Here is a 17,281-nt window from a genome sequence, read left to right on the forward strand (position 1 = left end):
AAGCTGTTCCATATTTACTCTTCCCCCATAAACTTTAAGAGGGACTGTAACCATAATAATGATAACAGCAGTTATTACTTATCAAGTGTCTTAAATTTCCTCATTTTATCTTCACATCAATCCCAGAAGGTTGGTGTTATCAACCCTACAACACAGATGAAGAAACTTGAAGTCCAAAAGAATAGCACGGGGCTTGGTATACAGCATGTATGAGAGACATCTTTGTTGAAGGGAGCTTAAATAATTAGTCCAAGGTCACACACTCAACTTTAAGTGGTTGTACAGAGATTCCAATTGAGGGGTCAGACCACAAAGCTCAGGCTCTTTTCCCATTATGCAACATTTGTCTCAAGCCTTGAGAAGAGAAGAAAGAACTTGAGAATGAAGGTTAAGTAATACCTAACAATAGTTACCATTTATTTAGTACATACTATATGTGTCAAGAACTTACTGCAGTTTATACATTAACTTATTAATTCCTCCTAACAACCTCAGGCTATGGGTACTATTATTTTTTAAAGATTATTTATATGTATTTTTTTTTATTTGATACACTGTAAGAGATCACAAGTAGGCAGAGAGGCAGGCAGAGAGAGAGGGGGAAGCAGGCTCCCTGCTGAGCAGAGAGCCCGAAGTGGGACTCGATCCCAGGACCCTGAGATCATGACCCGAGCTAAAGACAGAGGCTTAACCCACTGAGCCACCCAGGCACCCATATAGGTACTATTATTTATTCATATTTTACATAGGCAGAGGCACAGACAGTGAAGTGATTTGACCATTACTAGAGAGCTCATAGGTGGCAAAGCCAGGACTTCAGCCCCATGCAAACTGGCTCCAGCTTCAGCGGAGATACCCAACCACTGAGCTTTATTTACTGCCATGCTAAAAACTTCCCTTCACCTGGATTGTATGAAAACAAAACTTTTAACCTTTTCAACAAAACTAATGGACTGTGAGCCTTCTTGCCTTGACTAATTAAGAGAAAACTAGTAGTACTCTTCTAAGCATGCCCGCCAGACTTTACAGGTGCAGAGGACCCACCCCTGGTGATTAGGTCACTGCACTGCTCAGGAAGTGGCATACTGTAAGTCTGATTAAGAACCCCCAGCCCATCTCTCTCCATGCTCAGAATCACATTAGCCATGCACTGCAACAAGCAGGCAATTCAGAGATGTCCCAGTGCAATCCTCTATAAAATGAACGTCAGCCTGGAAGTATCCAAGTGTGTATGGTAGTACCCTTCCAACACCCTTTCTCCTTCTTCCCAAACACCATAAAGAATACCGCAAAAGGAATGAATGAATCTAAGCTACTTAAAAATCATAACAAATGTCCAATGATAACTACAAATTTAAATGAGAAAAAAATGCAAAATTCTCATAGTTTTGTAACTTGTCCAAATTCTACATTCAAAAAAGGATGGGCCTCAAAAAAAAAAAAAAAAAAGAAAAGAAAAAGAAAAAAGAAAAGAAAAGAAAAAAGCATAGGCCTCTTTGAAAGTCTCAATTCTTAAACTACCTTATTATCATAAATGTGCCTTAAAAGATGAGAAAAATCAATTTTTACCTCAGATTCTGAATATTTTGATACACATATTTGAAACCAAAATCATTACTGTTATAAGTTACTGGGCTTTCTACCCTAATATCTACTAGTATGATAATATATTTAATTACATAAATAAAAACAATGAGCACGGATTTATTATTTGTATGCTAACATGGAATACACCCAGAAAAATAAATACAGAGGAACAGGACTGGACCTGGAGGTACTGAGAACTTGACACAATGAGAAAAGGAACTATTGCAGCTCTCTCCATTGACATCGTAAAGTTGCCACATTTTCTGGGCTCTCTTTTGAATTAATGTGGCATCTGTTCCAAGTACAGCATGCTAACATTTTACTAAAAGATATTTTCATTCTACATTTGTATGTGGTTTGCTTTTTATTTGAACTCCTGTTTTATTTCAGTGGTCATTATTTCTTTATACCAAGTTGTCCATTTGGCATTCCTAATCTATCTCCCCTGTGCACAGAAAGGGTGGGGAACCATCAGTTTAAAACCCTCTAACAGCAATAATTACAATATGCTTTGCATATAGATTAAATAAAGAAAATAAGCAGCACAAAGATTTTTGTAGGCTTTTTAGTATCAGGTCCTGATAAGTTAACAGCATCTGTTCCTTTCAGAAAAAGAATTCTGCTCTGAAGTCCTGGGGTGGGGGGTGGAGGGAGGGAGGGGAGAAGGAGAGGAGAGAAATAAACAAATACTAAATAGAATAATTCAAGTTACAAAGTTTGGGCTTCATGAAATGATGATTTCAATAATTTGCACATCTCCAACTCTATCGAATGAGAACTGCTTTTTAAGACATCCTCAAAAATGCTGCAGCAACAAGCCAAATACAACCACTTGTACTTAACATGCATGCTGCATACTCCACAATGTTACGTCATATCAGGCACAGAGAAGACGCTTACCAAGCTATCCTGCGTTCTATAAACTGCCTAACAACAACAGAAAAAGGCACTGCCATCTCTATAGTGGGAGTAAGAGCTGACAGGGTAGGCTGCCTTTTCCCTTTGGTCAACTCTGAAGAAAATAAGTAAAGCTTCTATCATCTTTTAAGCTCACCTCTCTCAAGGCCTTTACTCTCAGTCTTTCAGCCTTTCACAGAAAGAAAGCCTGTTTCTTTAAAATTAAAAAGCTGCAAAAGATCACTCCAACTTAAAAGCCCCACACCTTGTGCCAACTGTCCTCCAGGTGTCCCCATGGCTGCCTCTTCTGCAGAAGAATGGCCTATCTAAAGCACTCGTCTCCAAGTGGGTGCACCCACCCCAGAGAAGAGAGGAGGACAGGGAAGGAATTACTGCAACTTCTATTTTTAAATATCACCCTTTTTCAAATTTCAACTTTTCTATATGTTTTGAAACATACATTAATTCAGAAAATTACATACAAATATACATTTACTGCTATCAGTTATTTTTTAAAGTTTGGAGACAACAGGCTAAGAATGTCAAAGGTAAAGTAAGAGAGGAAAATCACGCTCTGCTATTCACTTAATTGAATTCTTGTCTCTGCCTCAGTTTGACCATCCATGACATGAACTGAGCCCTCTATATACTTATAAGACTATTCTGAGAAATAATAAAATACTTTCTAGGGCATGGCCTGAGCCACACAAAATGAAAAGCACATATGAATGCTGCCAATGAGAAAACTCTTGAATTGGTGTGTTAAAACTGACTATTCTGGGGGCGCCTGGGTGGCTCAGTCAGTAAAGCATCCAACTATTGATTTCGGCTCAGGTCTTGATCTCAGGGCTGTGAGATGGGGCTCTACTCTGGACTCTCCCTCTCCCTCTGCTTCCCTAGCACCCCAACTCCCATTCCTGGGTGCCCTCCCTCTCTCTCAAATAAATAAGTAAATAAATAATTGACTATACTGTAGTTTAAATAAACTGCTATGCCCTGTCAGATCCAATTCTTGGAATTTTAAGGCCAGGAGTCAGCACTTCACTAAATATGAGTCTAAAGAAACGTTAAGGCACCTCAGACACAAGGAGTACATTCTAGGACAAGGAAGACTCTTTTTTAAAACTTCTGAAATGAAAAATTTATTACCTACCTATTTTTTTTTTTTTTTTGTCACTTGAAAAAATGGTGGATTATCAGTATAGCATTTGGTAGTGGTTGAGTGAGTAGGGACAGGGATGGGGGTGAGGTCAGCCAACACTACCAACATAAAGATGTGAGTACGAGCACTAATTCCTATGAAGGGTATCTATCTGAATGCCGATTAAGCAGTACTTGGTTTGAGTTTCCATGAATTAAAAATTACAATTAAAAATTACAATTATTTTCTCAACTTTAAAATACTATTTCAATTTATAAATGTTGAATGAATGCCTCTAACCAACCAAGAGGAGAACCCACCGGTTTCCAAAAAAGTTATGTGAAACCATAATTGATCTCTTTATAAATAGTAGCTACCAGAATAAACTAGTAGAACTTAATTCTGAAATGATGCCTCTTAAATTACTTGCACAGGACAGAAAATGGTGTTGCCATTTTAAATTGGTTATTTTTTAAAGTTTTAAAAATAACAATGACCATCACTAAGGCATTATGCACAACTAAAAAGATCTTAAAATGCTTTTTGCCCCATAAGTAATAACCAGTCTAGAGTTTAAGTTTATAATCTTAATGTATAAATCTTACCTCTCTCCTTCCAATCTCACTCCCACTTTCCACCTGAGCTTTATTTTCAAAAACAAGTTTTTTAAATAGCCACTTGAAAAAAGTAAACTTTAAGACAGTATTATGGTATAACTCTATTTATTTTTGAAATGGATATATATAGTACATATTTAATGCACAGGAAAATTTAAAAGTAGAATGGGATGACTTTCATTTTCTACTTTATACATATCTATATGGCTAGAATTATTCAGATGCACTGCCTTTATAATATTTCTTTAAAAAAAAAGAACATTTCTCATCAAACCCTCTAAAATGTTGTAGTTACATAAGAACTAATTAAAACAGCAAACGTAAAATATCTGCACTTACTTTAAAAAACGTATAAAATAGCCTATGATGCTAAAGTACCCAAATTCCAACCTTAAGAAATAGGCATCAGTCCCCACTCCGTGGTAGGCACTATGCTTCACAACTGGCATACAATGATGAGCAAAACAGGCACTAACCCAAATGCCTTCATTTCCATTCCATTCCAATGCTTACTATTTCCAAAATACTCAATCTAACCCAACCAAAACCAGCAGGAAACAGTCTCAAGATGATACAATGTAGCTGTGGCCTTTTCAGTAAACTGAAAACTTCTTTAGAAATTCACTTTCTAGGTTTCTAGAGGAATTAAGTTTAGTACAATATTATGGACTCTTAAGAGAAGAGGCTCTGGAGTCAAACTTGGGCTTGAATTCTCGTTGTAGCATTTGCTACACCTATGTGATCCCAGGGAGGGCTTCATTTCCTTATCTCTAAAACAGGGGTATGATAGTAATAGTAAATCCTTGTAATATTGCTGAGGATTACAATTAAATGAGATACTATATACAAAAGAGTTTAACTTTATATATAATAAAGAGTAAATATAAAATCATTATTATTGTTGTTATCAAAACAACATAACTTTATGGTATAAGAACAGCTCTCAACTTGCCAAACGTTCAATTTTATATCTTTATAAATCTTTATATATTTATAGAACAAATATGTGTATTTGGGTAAGTTTGTATCTTAACACATAAAAATAGTTTTCAATATAAAAGCCCATAACTGAAAACTTGCATTACCATAACAACACACCAGTACATTTATGACATTTGTGTATATTATATAGATATATACACACGCACAAACGCATCAGTGCATATTGTCACTATCTATTAAGAACTTCTCTGCTGACCATGGGCAGAGGGTATTCAGATCACCAAATATGATATGATTCTAACTCCTATATTTAAACTTTTAAAAATACCAACATTGTTAACACAATACAGAGAAATACCTTAAAATTCAGGCATTTATTAGTGACTACAAACTCAATTTATATATACTACTTTAGTCTATAAAGTGCATTCATCAGTATTATCTCATCCAGTCCTTTTAACATCACTGTGAAGCTGGCTTTCTCCACTATTCCCATCTTACCATTGCAAAAACTAATGCCCAGCAGGCTGAATTTCCCAAGAGCACACCACTAGTGACAGGACTGGTCTTAGGGCCAAGTCCTCTGACACCATCACAATTGTTTCATTTCCACTGGCCTGGGACATTTCATTAAAAAAAGAAAGAAAACTGTGCTCAATACTTTAGGTGTGTCGGAGGACTCTACAGGGATTACACATGGCTGCCCAGTTTTACTCTCCTTATTTCCAACTTTAGTATATTAAGAATTACACACGTGCATAATTATAAAATGTAGATAAGGAACATTAATCCAAATCTGATCTTTCCTGCACTGACCAAATTAACACTAGAAACAATTTTACCCCTTATACTTAGTCCTTTGTATTTAACTTCTTGGTAACCACTGAGTTTATTTCATTTTAATGTTAGGTCTTAAAAAATCAAATTAACAGAAGATAAATAAAGCCATTCGTGATGTGGCAGCATTACCGGCTCAGATCCCACAAATTTTTGACATAGCTAAAGAATCTATTCAATGTCTAAAATACAAATATTAACAAATTTCAGTTCATATTTATAAGAGAAAAAAAGGTTAGTATTATTACAGTGGGTTGGTTTGTTTTGTGAACAAGTGCTTAAATAATCACTACTAAAGGCAGAATTCTCTTAAATAAACACAGCAGCCCTCAGCAATATTATTCCAGGGACTCCACACAAGGGGAAAAGCTGGAATAGATACGGGCCAAGCAGGTAGGAAAGACACTATATCGATTCTGTATACCCTCAAACTAAGGCACATACATCACAACTTGTGCTTACATTTTTCAATATTCCCAGATGTCCTTTTCCCTTCTCAAAAAGCTAAAAGAGACCAGCCATGCAGATAAAAATATCCTACAAGTTCAAGAGCCTAAAAGAAGTTAGAGTGTCCTAAAAGAGAAAAATAATGTAAAGACTTATGATTTTTTTGAACCTAACATTTTAAGTACAACCCACAGACCTGAAACTACATTTTCTTTCTGGGGCTGCTCACTGGCCTCCAATACACCAGTCCTGTTAACACTGTAAACTATGGCGATAGCTTGGTTCGTGCTTCTAAACACAGCAGAGTTTTTCAAGGTTACATACACTGGGACATGAGGAACATTTTTGCAGCATCTTATTTTCATTAATCAACTAGTTTGGGTATTTTACCAGTGCAAACATTATGAACAAAAACATTTTTATTATCTTTTGAACTTTCCAAAGTCAACCAACAGCTGTGGTACAGTGGCAATGAGTACTGAACAGGCACAGCTGAATTCTGGTCAAAAAGTCTGTGACTGGGGCGCCTGGGTGGCTCAGTGGGTTAAGCCGCTGCCTTAGGCTCAGGTCATGATCTCAGGGTCCTGGGATCGAGTCCCGCATCGGGCTCTCTGCTCAGCAGGGAGCCTGGTTCCTCCACTCTCTCTTTGCCTGCCTCTCTGCCTACTTGTGATCTCTCTCTGTCAAATAAATAAATAAAATCTTTAGAAAAAAAAAAAAAAGTCTGTGACTGGCTGGTAGCTAACTACAGGCATACATCACTCAGGGAGAAACTGAGATGCAAAGACATCTTATGGACAGCAAAAAATTCTAAGGAACTGCCATATCATTACCATAGGCCAAAAATCTCAAGGTCTTGTCAGAACAGGCTGGGCTTCTGTTCAAATAATAATGTAAAAAGAGAGGAAAAAATGTGAGGCATGCTATTTATTTAATAACAAGAACCACTACTGCTGCTGCTGCTGCTAATTCTACACATTTACTGAGGCTTTTTTATGTGGCCGGCACTGTGCTAAGCACTTTCACAGATTTCAACAACTAATCCCTGCAACAACATTCTGATATTCACTAATAAAGTATCAGAACTTCAAAGAAAAGAAGAGAAAGAAATTTAAATTTTACAAATGAAAATACAAATTATTAAAGAAACCTTACCTTTTCCTCTACCTTTCAGATTATATCTATGAGTATTAAATTTACATTGAAACCACACTTATTTTCAGGAATTCATCTTCCATTTAAAAAACACTAAGACTCAAAACATTGACCATTATTACAAAATAATTTTTAAATAAACTCTAAATTTAAATATGGGCACTGAGTAACTGGCCCCATTCAAAGAAAAGAGAACAGCATATATATCAGGCCCTATAATAATAACCTCCTAATGCCCATATTAGCAATCTGTGTGCTGTAATTATAAAGCAATCTATAGCAGCACAGACAAAAAAAATTTACAATTGCTAAGTTTTAAATATATAAACACAAACATACATAAACATGTATCAGTTATTTTACATGTAAATCTTAAAGTAGCTGATAAAAAAACAAACTAATCCAAGGTAAACTAAAACACTAGGGTGTTTCTGAAGACTCACTTTAGAATATCAGCACCATGATAATCATAACATTAGCAATCAAATTTTACTTAGCAGAAAGTTCTTAGAGGCTTGGGAAGCTGTTTGTATAAAATGGAGTAGACAAGAGGGAAGGGTTCTCTGTGCTGTTTAAATCAACTACAGGTCCCAGCATGCAACGCTCTAATCCGGAGTTAAGCAAAAACCCGAAATGCATCCTGGGACATGTAGTAAGTAAACCACTTCACCCTATCACAGTAAGTTTTAAGAAAGTCTGAACTATTTAAGCACAGTTTCACTAGATCTTATTATCAGGGTCTAGTGAAATTCAAATATAACCTGTTTGCTCTCTGCTCTGGCAGTTTCTTTACCACATACTGGAAAAAGTATCAATGAATATTTACATCAACATTTTCACATTAGAGAAATCTTACACAGGCTAAGCAATAAAAGAAATGCTTAAAAAGCAAGAAGATTTCATACAATTTTTAAATTATTTTTTAAAACATCATTTTTAAAGCCATTTTTTTAAAGTGTGGTTGATCAGTTTCAAAGTTCTCTATTCCCTTCCCCCAAGAAAGTTTTACCAGGTTTTCTCTTAACAGTCTTTCAAGTTATATTTTATAAATAATTTTCTTGCAGAAAATCTCATACAAAAACATTTCCTATACTCTAATAGGTACACATAACACCACCACACACACAAAAGCAATTAATACTTAAGTTTCTCTTTTGTCAACTCCTTACTCAATACCTACGCCCTCCGCTCCTAAACTCTCATTTCTCTTTCTCTCTCTCTCTCTCTCTCACACACACAAACACACACACACGTTTCCAGAAAGAACACTTGGGGAAAAAAAATATCCCATTTCTCTCATCCAGAAGATTTTTTTTTTAAACTATCAATAACGTGTCCAAATAGATAACTTTGAGCTGTTATTTATGTATATATAGTTTCTACACACACCCCTATTTTCTGCAAGACAGAGGAAGGAGGCTGGGAAAGAACTAAGTGCAATCTGCATCAGGAGGCCTAACACAGGTGGTGGGTTATTTTCAGGCAACAGCACCTTCACAAACATGCTGTGGAATATGGTCCAAGAAATTCCTAACAAGGAAAGATAAGCTGGCACACAAATTTAACACAATCCAGCTAAAAATCACCTGCAACACATGTTACTACATTTCACCATAAAAGTGACAGGCTACTACAGGATCTGAGACTTCATCAATACAACATACTGGCCATAAGGCCAGATAACAGTTGCCATGGTTACTATCACCCACTTTTATCAGGAAATTATTGTCATTACTCTGAAGTTTTTGATACTTATTTAAAATCTTAAAAAAAAAAAAACCTGTCTAGGGCTTGACTGTTAATTGAGTGAAAGAATCAACTTCTGTTTGATTTGTAAGTATGCTGCTTCAGAGATGCACATGGTTAACAATACTTGGAGCTGCTGCAGAAAAAAATCAATTCCTTTCTGCTGCTCCTTCTCCTCAAGTACTGACAGTTTGTATCCTCAATGCAGCCAAAACAATAAAACAAAACCCATCTTTCTGGCTTCTGTGTTTAAGTTATTTTTTGTCCCCTAGGCCCAGAGAGTCAAAATAAAGCCTAGATCACCAACCTGTTAGGCCCCATTGCCTTCCTATCTCCATATTATCAGTTCACTTTTTGTCTATTTAAAAAACCAGAAAACATTTCCATAGATGATTCCAAAATATAGAAAAGAATACTTTCCTTCAACAGAGATTTTTTTTTTTTTAAACAGGTGGAGGACTTGCAATGTACTGTAGGGAGAGAAGTTGGAGGGTTATTCAAACTGCCACACCAAGTGTCTAGTGTGAGAAAGTTGCTGTAGAATACCTAAAGGTTGACTGAACCTCACATATGATCTCTAAATGTGGTGGAAGAGTTCACCACCACCCCCAGTTTAACGCTGAACTAACAGACAAGTAATATAAAAGTTATCCCTAAAAGCCCACTTCAACATTCTCACAAAAGTTAACTCCAGAAATTTCACACACAAGAATTATAGGAAAGCCTACAAAATAGCACAGCCACATGTACATACAAACACACAAACAAAAAAACATATGCTATTTAAAAAGTAATTATCTGCAATAAATTTAAAGCAGGGTTAGCATATTACCTCCTTGAAAAACAAAACAAAACAAAAAAAACCCTCCAAGCAGCAAAAATACACACCGGGTAAAGTTAAAGTGATTAAAATATATTGCTGTGCTCCTAAAGAATACTTAAGGCCTACAAAAAAGCCCATGTATAAAAGTTCCTGAGAAGTCAACAAAAATCGTGACTATTTCCTAGCACAAATTAACATGAACGTTCAGAAAGATTTCAAGAAATCAGGTCTGAATATAGATATAAAGGAATTCTGTAAAATGTTAGAGACCCAAAACTTTAATCCCTGCCTTTTCTCCCTTTGAATGGCTATTAAATACAAAAGCTTTCAGCAATAAAATACCAAGAACACAAAATTTAAAAGCACATTACTATAACCTTAACTTCCGTATTTCCTCAAAAAAACAACAAAAAAACCAATACCAACTTTAGTATTCAGTGTCCACAGGATGAAAAAGTTAATACTACCCTGAGAGGTTAAATTTTTATTTAAACAGTTAAATGTTTTTCTCACACACAGAAACAAGTTTCTATATTTAATTTCTAATTAAAGGGGCTATTTCATAAAGAGCAGTAGCTTCTAAAATGTAAGACTGAAACTAAACCTTTTGATATGCTCATAAACACAGGGACTCCCAATTATCTGTATTTTATTTTATTTTAGTCCAAATTTGCAAGCAGAGTCTTTTAAAAAAGCCACAAATCAAGGCTCCAAGTTTTAAACTTTTGGGTTATTTTTACACAAAAATATTTCAGTGCACTCTTCTAGACTGAGTAGTCATTTCCTCATGCATCCCCCTAAAAGAGAAAAACAAAATGATATACCCACGTACCTAATACTAATACATACTGATACACATTTTCACTTTGAAACAAGCTTGAAAGCTTTACTTAGTAAGAATTTTTCAGAAAGTTAGCAGACTCCCTGAAAACAATCAAAACCTTAACTGTGACATCTGTTACTTTGTGTGTTAAGGAGAGTCTATAGAAAGATCCAGGAACTTAAATATTCACTAAAATCAACTACTATCACATCAATAAAGAAATGAAGAAAAAATTTAATGGGGGATATACATTTCATAAGATCTACAAAAAGAAAAATGATCTCTTTTTTGAATTATGAGAAACTGCCTCCACGGCATTTTTTAAACAAAGCTTCAAAACTGTAACAAAGAGCTTTTTGGTAACCACAGTAGCATTTAAAAAAAATTCATATAGTGTTGGGGGTACACTTTTAATGTGCTCATTTCCCAAATGATGTGGAGAACGTTAACATTTTAAAGACAGACATTTCTGTCCATGTATTAATTAGCTACCTATCTCAACATCTGCATGGTTTCTGACAATTTACAAAGAACTTTCACATGTATTATCTCATTTGATCTTACCGGAAAAAAAAAAGTACAGTATTATGCCTAGAAAACTGACAAAATTCAAAGCAGCTTCATCAAATTTTCTACACATTCCTAAGTTTCTAAAACTTTGATACAAAACTTTTCAAGCACTGAAGTAGCATGATATTCCCAGGGATAAATCAATTCTCCTAACACTAACAGAGTTTCAAAGGAGCATGTGCTGTGAATGCTATGAAACTAACTTTCATCTTTATGCAGTTATTGTTAAGTGTTACTAAGGGATTTCAGCAATGACCTATACTCACAGATATAACTTTACTTACAGTTCGAGAATCTCAGTCTTTGGAGGCCAACTCAAATACGTCAATGACACATATCTGTAAAGCTGAGTGCCTAAGAATTTATCTATTAGGATCACTGTCTATAGATATGAGGAAAAAAACACAAGGAATTAAATTTTTTTTCCATACAGCATTTCCCTGTCCAAAATCTCATATCTCTATATCCTATCTGTATTTATATTACAGGGATGACACAAAACCATCACACCAACTTCTTTTGTTTATAGCCACTGTACACCACCTTTTCCATATCTGTTCAACTCCCCACTCACCAATACAAGACTAACTCCACATCTAAATAATTGTAACAGCACTCTGTAGCTAAGTGTGGCATTCTTAAGCTACCACGATAACAAATCTACTTTGTATAATATGGTAAGCAGGTAAAAGCAATCAAAGATTTCAGTTTCAAATTGCAAACGTAATTTATTAATGAACTTTTAAATGGACTTACTTAAAATCTTTCTGGAACTTTAAGGCGTTTATCCTGTTGCTAAGTTGAAGCTAAGAGAACTGTAATAAGTAGCAAGGCCCTCAAAATTCAGAGATTGGCTTTATCTTGTTGTAGCACCTCCTGCTGGATAGCATTTAGAGTTCTTCATGTAAGCAGAAGAAGAGTATTTCTGAGGCAGCTCCTTCCAGATGACTGAATGGGAAAAAGGATGGACCCTTCAAAGCTTAAAAGAAATAGGGCCCCGTCCATCACTTATACCTCTTAAAAAGAAAATCTGGCATAGGTAGGAGTCTTTTTAATCTATTACTATTCTGGTTCCATAAGACCTGCCTGAGTCCAAAGGGCAACATGCTTAAATAAAGCTTGCAAAATTATCTAAAAACTACCTTAAAAAGCCATCAAAAGCACTCAAGCAAAAGACTTTATTATGGCCAGCCAAGCAATGCCAGTAATATTGCAAATACCATTATGTTAGCAAAAGCAAAAGTCTGACATAAAGAAAAATACCTGGAATATTTTTAACATATTAGCTGGAAGTTTGTGTTTAAAGAATTTTCTGCACTATTACTATGCTCCTTTTAAGAACAGTTGTCCATCTACAGAAGTTTTAAGTACAGAAATTTTTTTATAAACAGGAGTATAAGTGCACACAAAAATTTCCTCTTTGCCATCAAATATGTCTTGGTATCTCAATATGTAGTTTTCAGACATTTTAAATGGCCCCTAATAAGCTAGCTTTAAGCCCACAATGTAGCTTCCATACACAAGTGAAGATAGAAAAAAAGAATAGAAAGAACTTACCAAACTCAAAATGAATAATAGTATTTCCAGTAAAAATGTAGTAACAGTTTCCTACAATGCTGTGAAATCAAGTAAATCGTGAAACTTAAAAAGGAGGGGGGGGCTATTCTTCAAAAAAAAAAAGAAAAACTGCCCTATTTATTTCTAGTGCCCAAATGTGATAAACACCAGATGTAAACAAACAACATAAACACTGAAAAGTACACTTAGATGTCTTCGCCCCAATTTCAGTCCCCTTACCAGGCCCTCAACGAAGCCAGAGATGTTGATTAGTATCCTCTTTAAAAGGAGATATTCCATCTCCCTACCCTAAAGAACCCCTATAAAGTGTGCCTATGGAAAGGCTTCCTTCCTAGAGTGCACAGCTGCTTTTGAAAAAACAAAACAAAACAAAAAAACTTTCATCAACCCAAATTAATCTGATTCTAATATTCACTTATCAATTATTAATACAGGAATGCTCTTCCATTAATGTCCCCAGCTTAAACATCTACATTCCTGACACCTACTATTAACAAAAAATGCACAGCTTGCACCCCAGCTACGGGGCAAATCTCTGAAATCCAAAACACAGCCACAAAGTTCACTGTCAAGGCCAATGCTGAGGCCCACACACGCCCGGACCTTAACTCACATTTGAAATTCTAGGAAGCCACACTTGCAGACATCATTTAAAAACAACACAATGTGGACGTGCAGAGTGAGATCCTCTACTTCAAGACCTAAACAAAGAATATTTCAACATATGCCCCGAATATGATGACACCAGATTCACCAATGAAAACAAAACCTGCCTACCATTAGCAGTCGTACCCTCATCTCAACAACTCAACTACTTAGAAATCACTCTCAGCACATCTGCACCCTACAACCGGCGTGTGGCCTTCTCCGGGGGTGCAAGCCACAGACAAAGTTGAAACGAGACATTCTTCCCCCGGTGCCCAATCTCGGTATCAACCCCTCCCCTACCAGGGCCACCTTGCTGCTACCCACCATCGCGAACGTGGTCAGGGGAAAAAAAGAAATCCTAACAGCACCGCTCAGCAGAATAAAGAGACCAAAGAGAGGATGACGAGAAGTGTTGGGAACTGCGTGCACGACGGGGCTGGACCAAACGGAAAGAGTCCCACTCCGCGCGCCCCTCCCCCCCGGCGGGGGCGCGGGCGGGGGAGGGGCGGCCGCGGCCCCTCTCGGAGCGGCCTGCCGGCCTGGGCCAGCGCGGGGTCCCGGGGGCGCCCAGCGGCCGCGGACGGCGGGGGCGAGTGCGGGAGGGCCGGCCCCGGGGTGAGGGGTGCAGGCAGACTCTCCGGAATAACAAGTTGCAGAAGAAGAAGAATAAGCGGAATTTCCCCAACGCTCCTCCGGCCACCCAAGACAAATGCACCAACACACAGACAGACACACACACACACACACACACACACAGACACACACTCGGGCCCGGCAGCGTCAGCAGCCGCAGCTTTTTTTTTTTTTAAACCAAATCCCTCAGTCACCAAACAAGATGGTTTTAAAAAAAAAAAAAAAAAAAAAAAATTAATTAATTAATTAAATAATCATAATAAAAACTTCCCCCCGACAGCATCCCGAGGGGGGGGCAGGGTGGTGAAGGGCCCGAGGCGACCATCCCCGGGCTGAGGGACAGCCGAGGGGGCGGACGAGGCTACGCGCCCCCCGCCCCCGCCCGCGGCCCCCCTCCCCGGCCCCCCGCCGGGACAATGTGACGCCCCCTCCCTGCCACCCCCGGCGCGCCGCCTCTGTCACCCGCTTCGGCCCTGCACTCAGCGCCCAGGCTCCCGAGGCTGCTCATAAACTTACTTCCAATTTATCCTGGGGAGGGGTGGACGGCAGAGGGAAGGAAGGGGGAGACAAGGTTCTTCCATTGTCTTTTTTTTAGGGGGGGAGGAATAGGAAGGGCACGCAGGGGGGCGCCCCGAAGGGGAAGTTATTGCTCAAATCTCAAGTTGACTGAGGGGTCCTGACGAGAACACCCCCCCTTTCCCTCCTCCCTCCCACACACCCCTCCCCTCCCCCTCCCTCCCCCCCACAACAAACTCCAAGCAGGCAGCCCCAGTTCCTCCCAGAGACAAACACCAGAGACAAGACAGAGAGACAGGGAGAAGGGGAGAGGGGGAGAGGGGGGAGGGGGGAGGGAGGGGAAATAGAGCTACTCAAGAAAAAAAAGAGAGGAGAGTGAGGAGAAGAGAGAATGGAAAAGCTGGGATACTGCACCCTCCTGCTGCTGGCTGGTTGTCCCCCCTGGCAGCTGGAGGCAGGAACTCTGAGCAGGAGAAGCAGGAGGAGGAGGAGGAGGGAACTCTTCTTCATGGGGAGGGAGGGAAGAAGCTGGAGCTGCTGCTGCTGCTTCTGCTGCTGCTCTGGGCCTCTCGCACTTTTTAGATATTAGTGTGTTAAGATGGTAGGTTGTTCCCTTCTCCCTCCTCCTCCTCCTCCTCTCCTCTCCTCTCCTCTTCTCTCCCTCTCTCTCTCACTCACTCACTCACTCTCCCTCTCTCTCTCTCTCTCTGGGCTGTTTCTTTCCTCCTCTTCCCCAGGCAAGGGGGGGGTGGGGAGGAGGGGGTGGGGGGAGGAACTGGATCCTCCTCCTCCTCCAGGAGAGACACACACAGGCCCCGGGCCGGAATAGGGGTGGGGGGGAATCAGAGCAGCAGGAGAGAAACTGTGGGAGACAAACAAGCCCAACTCTTCATCCTCCTCCTCCTCCTCTCAGCAGCAGCAGCGAGCACCACCAGCCAATTCACCACCCGGCCCCGGGCCGCAGCACCTCCGCCGCCTCAGCCCGGGGATCCCTCCGCCCAGGCCCAGACACACTCGCCCGCGCGGGAACCCGCCGCGCGGCCCCGCCGGCCCGCCGCCGCCGCCGCCGTGCGCGCCCCCGCCGCTCCCGAGAGCCGGGCGAGAGGGACTGGGGCTGGAAAAGCGGGGACGAGGGAGGGGGGGGAGAGGAGGCGCCGGGGTAGAGGGGCACGGCGGGGAGGGAGGGGGCTGCCGGGCGGAGTTGTACGGAGGCCGGCCCGGGCCCCCTCGCCTCCGCCGGCGGCTCCCGGGCTGCACGGGGGCCCCCCGGGGGCGGCGGGGCGGCGGCGGGGGGGGGCGGCGGGGGCCCGCGGCGGCGCTCGGGCGGGCGGACTACTTGACGTGTCGGTGCGGCGAATTTATTTCACTTTGCCTAAGGAACGGGGTGTGCTGCGGCCCCCATTGCCTAGGGAAAAAACCCGGATGTAAAGTGAGTGAAACTAAACTAGAGTGAAGTAGGGCAGCAGCAGCCAAACTCCAGTGCAGCGGCGGCGGCGGCGGCGGTGATGGGGCTGAGCACGGAGCGGCGGCGGCCAAACTCCGGGGCCGCCGCAATGATGGGTCGGTGCAGCGCCGCAGCTCGGCTCCCATGTAGCTGCAGCCGAGGCGAGGCCGGAGCCCGCTGCGGCCCCCCCAACTCCGCGGCCCGAGCCCAACTCCCCCTCCCCCCGGGCAAGAGCTGCAAAGGGGCTCCGGAGCGGCCCCAACTCCCTCCAGTGCAACAGCAGTTTTAAGGGGGGAAAAAAGCCGCGAGGGCAGGAGCGGAGAGAAGCAATGGGGAAGCACTGCAATGGGGGAGCGTGGTCCAGGCAACAGGAGAAAGATGCAACCTCAAGTCGAATGCAACATGCAATCCCCGGCCGCCGCTCGCCCGCGCCCTCCCCTCGCCACCCCGCCCCCTTTCCAAATAACTACCCTTGAACCACTTTATTAGCCACACTTAGTCCCACAGTCGCGTCGGGGAGGGGCGGGGGACGGGGTCCTTCCCTCACCTTTATTTATTGCTGCTTTCTCCCCCCTCTCCATGTTTTTTATTCCTAAGTTCTTTTGTTCTAAGGGGGATGATGGCATTTACTTTTCTGCTTTGTGTAGCAGGGCAATCACTGGGAATCGGCCACGTATAATCCGGCGGTTTGTCATATTTTATTAGTGAAAGTATTTTATGCCTATTCTACCTCCAAGGACTGTAACATGGAGAACTGCAGGGAGGAAACACACACACACACACATCAGAGGAATTCTTGTTTTGAGAGATTTCTTGGCGGGGAGGGGAGGGCCTCTTTTTTTTTTTTTTGGAGGGGGTTTATTTAGATTTTCAAATC

At 40.6% G+C, this 17,281-nt stretch overlaps 1 protein-coding gene across 15 annotated transcripts in view; it reads right to left on the minus strand.

The window, feature by feature from the left end:
* LOC132008247 (PHD finger protein 21A) overlaps window positions 1-15,965 on the minus strand; it is a 192,697-nt gene extending 176,732 nt beyond the window's left edge. For 10 of the 15 annotated variants that reach the window (XM_059386770.1, XM_059386767.1, XM_059386771.1 and 7 more), the window contains exon 1: window positions 15,375-15,965. The gene's annotated coding sequence lies outside the window, so the exon portion shown is untranslated. Of the gene's footprint in view, window positions 1-14,135; window positions 14,267-14,960; window positions 15,124-15,374 lie in introns of those variants that run through there. The other 5 variants (XM_059386762.1, XM_059386760.1, XM_059386759.1 and 2 more) reach the window with 3 other exon arrangements.
* Window positions 15,966-17,281: the final 1,316 nt, after the last annotated feature.

This window comes from Mustela nigripes, unplaced genomic scaffold (genome assembly GCF_022355385.1).
Source record: "Mustela nigripes isolate SB6536 unplaced genomic scaffold, MUSNIG.SB6536 HiC_scaffold_76, whole genome shotgun sequence".
Classification (NCBI taxonomy): domain Eukaryota; kingdom Metazoa; phylum Chordata; class Mammalia; order Carnivora; family Mustelidae; genus Mustela; species Mustela nigripes.